Source organism: Mustela nigripes, chromosome 4 (genome assembly GCF_022355385.1).
Source record: "Mustela nigripes isolate SB6536 chromosome 4, MUSNIG.SB6536, whole genome shotgun sequence".
Classification (NCBI taxonomy): domain Eukaryota; kingdom Metazoa; phylum Chordata; class Mammalia; order Carnivora; family Mustelidae; genus Mustela; species Mustela nigripes.
The window spans coordinates 76,865,858-76,873,278 of NC_081560.1; the positions used below are offsets into that span (position 1 = coordinate 76,865,858).

At 32.3% G+C, this 7,421-nt stretch overlaps 1 pseudogene; it reads right to left on the reverse strand.

Annotated features, from left to right (window-relative positions):
* Window positions 1-3,002: 3,002 nt before the first annotated feature.
* Window positions 3,003-3,096, reverse strand: LOC132016936 (U2 spliceosomal RNA; annotated as a pseudogene).
* Window positions 3,097-7,421: the final 4,325 nt, after the last annotated feature.

Genomic DNA, 7,421 nt, shown 5'->3' on the forward strand with positions numbered 1-7,421 from the left:
TAGCTATAGCTTTTATAGGTTAAAAGTCACATTATGAGGCACCAAAAAAAAATATATATATATATGGATATCTTAGCTATAGCTTTTATAGGTTAAAAGTCACATTATGAGGCACCAAAAAAAAATATATATGGATATCTATCTCTATATAGATATAGATATATATATCTCTATATATCTATATCTGTATATTTTTCTATATATCTGATACTTTGCTTCCTTTGCCACGTTGAGAACTTCTCATATTCCATATTAAACCTACTCTGGCCCTGACTCTTCAAGGTGATGGTTGTGCTAATCTCTAAAAAAACTTAATATCCAGAAGATTGTCAGTGACAAAATATAATCTTTTCCTTTATAGCTGTTCTGCATGTGATTGATATTCATCATCTCCCTCCTCTCCTAGTCATTCCATGTTCAATGATAGCAAAAAAACAAAAACAAAAACAAAAACAAAAAACCTAAAATATCAAGACTGTATAATACAAACCAGCAAAAGATAGGGACTGATCATGTATAATGGATCCTTAAAGCAGTTAAAAGCATTTTTTTTTTTTCAGCAGAAACCATGGAGGCTAGAGGTAGTGGGGTCATACATGAAATCCTGAAAGAATAAAAATTATCAACCAAGAATTGTATGTCTTGCAAACATTCTCCATTCAATCAGAATTGGAGAAATTAAGACATTTTCAGGTAAACAAATGTTGAATGAGTTTGTCACCAGTAGAACTGTTTATAAGAAATGCTTAAGGGACTCTTCAGGAATAAATGAAAGAATACTAGGGAGTAACTTGAAGGCAAATGAATAAATAAAGAAGTCCAGTAAAAGTTACTGAATAAGTAGATTCAAAAGGTAGTATTATTACATTTTTGGTTTATAATCCCTCTTTTTTCCCCCCACGTATTAAAAAAAAACATAAATGCACCAAATGGTATTTATAAATCTATATTAGTGGGCACACAATGCATAAAGGTGGAATTTTTGACAACACAAAGAGGGAAGGAAGGAGCTATATATATGACCAAGGTTTGTGTATACTATGAAGCTAACACGGTATCAATTCAAAGTAGATTGTTATAAACTTAAGAAATCAAATGTAATCCCCAAGGCAACCACTGAAAAAATAGCCAAAAATCTACAAAAACTAAAATCAGAAAGTAATTGAAATAATACATTACAAAAACAATACATTTGGAAGGCCAAAATAGAAGAACTGAGGACCAAAGAAACAGAAAAATAACAAAATGGCATAAGATTTTTTTCACTTATAATTACTTTAAATAATTTATAATTATTGGGGCACCTGGGTGGCTCAGTGGGTTAAGCCGCTGCCTTCAGCTCAGGTCATGATCTCAGGGTCCTGGGATCGAGTCCCACATCGGGCTCTCTGCTCAGCGGGGAGCCTGCTTCCTCCTCTCTCTCTCTGCCTACTTGTAGTCTCCCTCTGTCAAATAAATAAATAAAATCTTTAAAAAAAATAATAATTTATAATTACTTTAATTTCTCTTATTAAAAGGAAAATGTCAGCAGTATGGATTTAAATCAAAATTTTTAAAAGTAAAAAATAAAGGGCAATGATCCAACTCTATGCTATCTATAAAGTGACTGACTTAAATCCAAAGATACAAATAAGTTCAAAATGACAGGATGGATGGATGAAGATATTCTATGCAAATGATAACCAAAAGAGAGCTGAGTGGCACACTAATATCAGACAAATAGATTTTAAAGTAAAAACCTAAAAACCTTTATAAGAAACAATGAAGGAAATATATATATATATATGTGTATATATATATATATTTGGTATTGATTGAAAATTGAAATATATATATATATATGGTATTGATTCTGTTTTTCAGAGAAATCTAAGACAATAATGTTTTATATTTTGCTGTTTTTTTTCTTCATTCTACTAATGTTGTATATTACATTGGTTGAGGTTTCTGTGTTGAACCACTCTTGCATTCCTCAGATAAATCTCACTAGATCAAGATACACAATTCTTTTATACAATTGTAATTTTGGTTTGTTAGCATTTTGTTGAGAATTTTTGTAACTATGTTAACCAGTATATATATATATATATAGTATTGTATATATGGTATTGTATTGACTCACATGGTTATGGTTACCAGGAAGTCCCATAGCCTGCCATCAAGCATCAAGCTGGGGAACAAGGGGAAGGCAGTGGTATAACAGTCTGAATCTGAAGGCCTAAGAATTGGGTGATGATGCACAGCCAAACATATAAACAGCAGTGTGACCCGTCTGAGTTTGAATACCCAGGAATTAGGAGTGTCAATGTCTGAAGACAGGACAAGATGGAAAGCTCAGCTGAAGAATGAATGAATTCATCCTTCCCTTCACCCTTTTTTTTCTATCAGGACTTCAAAAGATTGGAAAATACCCACCCACATTATTGAAGGTGATATTCTTTACTTAGTTCATTGATTCAGATGCTAATTTCTTCCAGAGACACAGTGCCAGACACATCCAGAAAGAGTGTTTACCTCTTATCTGTGTGTTGTTCAGCCCAATCAATGTAACACACAAAAAATTAACCATCACACGAATGATCTCAATTGACTCAGAAAAGTCATTTGAAAAATCCAATATGCATTCATAATAAAAACATTCAACAAAGTTGGAAAAGAAGGATAATTCTTCCTTGATAAAGTGCATTTATGGAAAGTGTATATCTACTATTTTTCCGTTAAAAACTGAAAGCTTCATTTAGATCAGGAAAAAGGTAAGAATGTGCCCTCTCACCACTTCAATTCACCATTGTCCTGGTAGTTCTAGTCAGGGCAATTCAGCAGGAAGAAGAAATAAAAGACATCAAAATCAGAAAGGAGAAAGTAAAGCCCAATGCAACTAACATAATTTGATATATATTAAATCCTAAGGATCTGCAAAAAGACCTATTAGAGCTAATAAGAAAATTCAGCAAAGTATAAGAAACATGATCAACACACAAATATTAGTTGTACTTTTGTACACTAGCTATGGACAATTCAAAAAGGAAATTAATAAAATAATTCTATTGATAATAACATCTACACTTGATCTTAGCCAAAAGGCTGAGAAGTGATTATTTATAATAACATCTAAAACACTAAAATACCTAGGACTAAACTTAACCAGGTTATTGAATGATTCATACACTTAAAATAGCAAAATATTACTGAAAAACATTAAAGTCAGTCTAAGTAAACAAAAGACATGGATCAGAATACTTGGTATTCTTTTTTTTTAAAATTTATTTGACAGAGAGAGAGAGAGAGATCACAAGTAGACAGAGAGCCAGGCAGAGAGAGAGAGGGGGGAAGCAGGCTCCCCGCTGAGCAGAAAGCCCCATGCGGGGCTCAATCCCAGGACCCTGAGATCATGACCTGAGCCGAAGGCAGAGGCTTAACCCACTGAGCCACCCAGGCGCCCCAGAATACTTGGTATTCTTAAAGTAGCAATAGTACCGAAAGATTTCTACAAATGCAATGATATGAATCTCTATTAAATTTTCAGTAATTTATTTTTTCAGAAATGGAAAGGCTAATTCTCAAATTTACATGGAATTACAGATAGCTCCTAAAATGACATATCTAGAAAAGAAAAAAAAAGTGGGAGAACTCGGTCTTTCAGATTTCAAAGTTTACTACAAAGCTACAGTTACCAGAAGCATGTGTTATTGGCATAAAATAGATATAAAGACCAATTGAATAGAACTGGGAGTCCAGAAATAAATCCATACATTTATGGCCAATTCAACAATGGTTCCAAAACCATTCAAATGGTTAAAAATAATCTCCCAACAAATTGTGCAGGAACAATCAAATATCCAAAGAAGAATGAAGTTGGACCCTTGTGTCACAACATATACCACATTTAACTCAAAATGGATCATAGACCTAAATGTATCAGGTAAGACTGTAAAATTCTTAGAAGAAAAAATGAGAAAACCTTCATGACCTGAGGTTTGGCAAGAGATTCTTAGATATGACACCAACTGTTCAAGCTTAACACATATAAGCTCTTTTTTTTAGGGGAATGATGAAACTATTCTCAAAGTTGACATAGATCATAACTACATAACACTGTGAATATATTAAATGCCACTAAACTTTACACATTGAGATGGATACATTTATGTTAAATAAATTTTACCTCAATACAAAAAAAAAAAAAGGAGTCAATCCAGTCTGGGTCATAGGAATAGAATAGGAAATGCTTTATTTAGAAGATACAGTCTTAAGCTGAACCCCCCAAAATGAGTTGTGTATTAAAGCATAGGAGATGGGAAGAGAAAGTGTAAATGGGAGGATGATAGCCTAAAGGATTTCCAGTCAAGAGGTCATGAAAAAATATACAGAGGTCAGAATCAACATGCAGTGAAAGAAAACGGCAAATCAATCTTAGGGCAAAATACACAATTGCAAAAAGACCCAAAAGACTTCTTCACATGCAAAAGAGCCTGGATCTACCTTTAATATTTAGAAGTCATTGAGTCATTGGTATAAGGAAAAAACATGGTCAAATTTGTCTGTCAATAAGATTACTAAGGAAACAGAGTGGCTAAGATATTAGAAGGAAGCAAGATTAGAGATAATGAGAATGATTTCATTAGTCTATGTAAGACACACAGTGATGAAGGCCTAAACTATACCAGGAACTATGGAGATTTTCTCCATAGTTGATCAGAAGAGTCATCTGATGAATGTAATGTTTTAGAAGGATTTAGGTGGAGGGGGGATGAATTAGAAACTAAAGGCAAAGAGACCCTTATGATGTTTTGAGATTGGGATATAAACTAGTGTGATGGAAACAAACAGAGAAGGACACACATAAGGGATATTTCAAGAGAAGAAATATCCCTGGTAACAGGGAATATGAGCAATGAGGCAAATGAAAAATCAATTACTCCTTCAAAATTGCTAGTTTTAAAAACAGAAAAATGATGATAAATTTAACATGGAGTGGAAGTGAAATTTTGATTGTGTAATCTAGGGAATGTACATTTCCCCATTATCTCTATTCCAATTTTAAAATCAAACACAATGCTGTGAAAAAAGGGATGGATGTCTTTGGATTCTTATGAGTGAACTTGAGCAAGCTGCTTTCCTCTGGGCTGCTTTTTATCTACAGAATAGTTTCAAAATTAAAATTTCTGTCTTTCAGAGATGAGAGAATGAGGGCTCATGTTAGTAAGAGTGTTTAACATGTGTATAACAAGTACAATAATAAGTGCTAGCTGCAACAAATGGCATGATGATGATGATGATGATGATGATGGAGAAGAATTATGCCAAAAAGGCTAATATTTAAGATTTAGAAACAGGAATACTGCTGCCAAATATTTGTAGCAGGAAAAATTCTCATATATTTGCCCTTGAATCAATTGACTTTTTTTATTCCAGGATATTTCCTCAGTTACCGTTATCTTTTGTCACTTTTAGAATTTTTTTCAGTTCCTAAGTATTACGCTCTTAAGGATCTTTGGGAGGAATAGTTACAGAATTTACATTAGGATTTATGGTCAAGTTGTCACATATTTTAATTTTATTATTTTATTCTAAGTCCCCTGTGTTGGATACGACAATGAAATTTGAGATAATATTCAACTACCCTTGTTCATATGTAGGCTGTTAATAGTATGCAAATGCAAGGGTCCTCATTTTATATTTAGAGGTTCTTTGGTAGTAAAAATAGAATTTTGCATGTTCATTGAAAGGACTGTAATGTAATAGGGAAGAAGACTCCGTATTATATGACAAATCATATTTTGAAATGACAGCAGTAGTATTTTCTTGCCTACAATGAATTCCAATTCATTAAAATTAAAACTAATAACAACCAGTAATCATTAGAGCAGTTTAATGTAAAGGGCAAGATATACATATTTTAAATAGCCTTGCATTTCAGACTCTTAACAAAGACTTGATTACTATAATAAAATTCATTTCTTCTCCCAGAGAAAAAGATAAAAACTAGAAAGGATAAGTAGTAAACCTCTAGTCAATTGCAAAGTACTACATTAAATTTTTTTTTTTTTTTTAATTTGGTAAAGAGGGAGATCACAAGTAGGCAGACAGACAGGAAGAGAGAGAGAAGCAGGCTCCCTGTTGAGCAGAGATTCTGATGTGGGGCTTGATCCCAGGACCCTGAGATCATGACCTGAGCCAAAGGCAGAGGCTCAACCCACTGAGCCACCCAGGTACTCCCAAAGTACCACATTAAAATTAAATATTTGGCTCTGGTATATTAAGTTCTCTGGATACTCAAGATGACCTTTAAGACAAATCCAAAAACTACCTGAAGATTTTACTTTAAATTCAAAACAGAGTATTGCTAATGTGTTATTGTTTCCAATATTCACTGGTCATATAAACTTGATGGAAAATACATTATAGAATAAAAAGCTTCATCTTAATCTTTCCTATTTTGTATAAAAAAATAAAACATAATCTTTCAAGTTTAAAGTTGTATGTTTAAAGATAACATTTAGTATTTTCAGTGAAGATGAAATTGTAAACGTACCCCCTGCCTGAACACTTCTTTGGTAATAGAGAAGAATGACTGCCATGAAGGTCACAGCCTTCAGAGGAAAATCTGATTCCAATATTGAAGGCAATTTATTTTCCCCAATCAAGTCAGAAAAAATTTAAATGTGTTGAGAATATATTACTAAAAAACTAGTTTAAATCAAGACTTAACAATCCAATAAAAAACACTGGATTTTTTGCATTTTATTGTTTAAATTTCTTATTTATAATCTATAGTGAGAAGGCAAAGTTGATATTAATGTATTTCAGACCAATTCTGTTTGCTGGCATGTTTTATTCTATCCTCCCCAAGTTGATAGATGACATTACTGTCAATTTAAAATCAAATTAAGTAGATATAAAATGGCCACCTCATTATTTCTACATATAATCTTTCTTTGCTTTGTATAAATCAAATACTGTTAGGTCTAATTGAAATTGTATTTGTACATAACTGATGCAAGATTATAATATTAATACACTGTTTTAATTTTCTTGAAACCATTAATAATCAACACTAATCTTGAACATGCATTTCAATTTTTCTGTAAAGAGGTATGTGTGTATATATATATATGCTCAATATTTAGAAATATGAAAGAATTACAGATGACCCTGGGAAGTGTCGGCTGCATTTTAAGATTTAAAAATAACTATGATTTACATATTAAGGGCGTTAGTGGAAAAGGTGGACTTTTCAAGGTCAGATAAATAATTTTAACAGAGAAGAAAGTGGTAACAAATAATCAAGTGGAAATGGTAGGGAAAAAATACAGAAACAAGAAGGAAGTCAATTAATTCATAACAGTTTAATATATATAATTAAAATCCCAGAATAAAAAAAAGAAAAGGACAAAATGTTTATAAAAATAGATACCTTT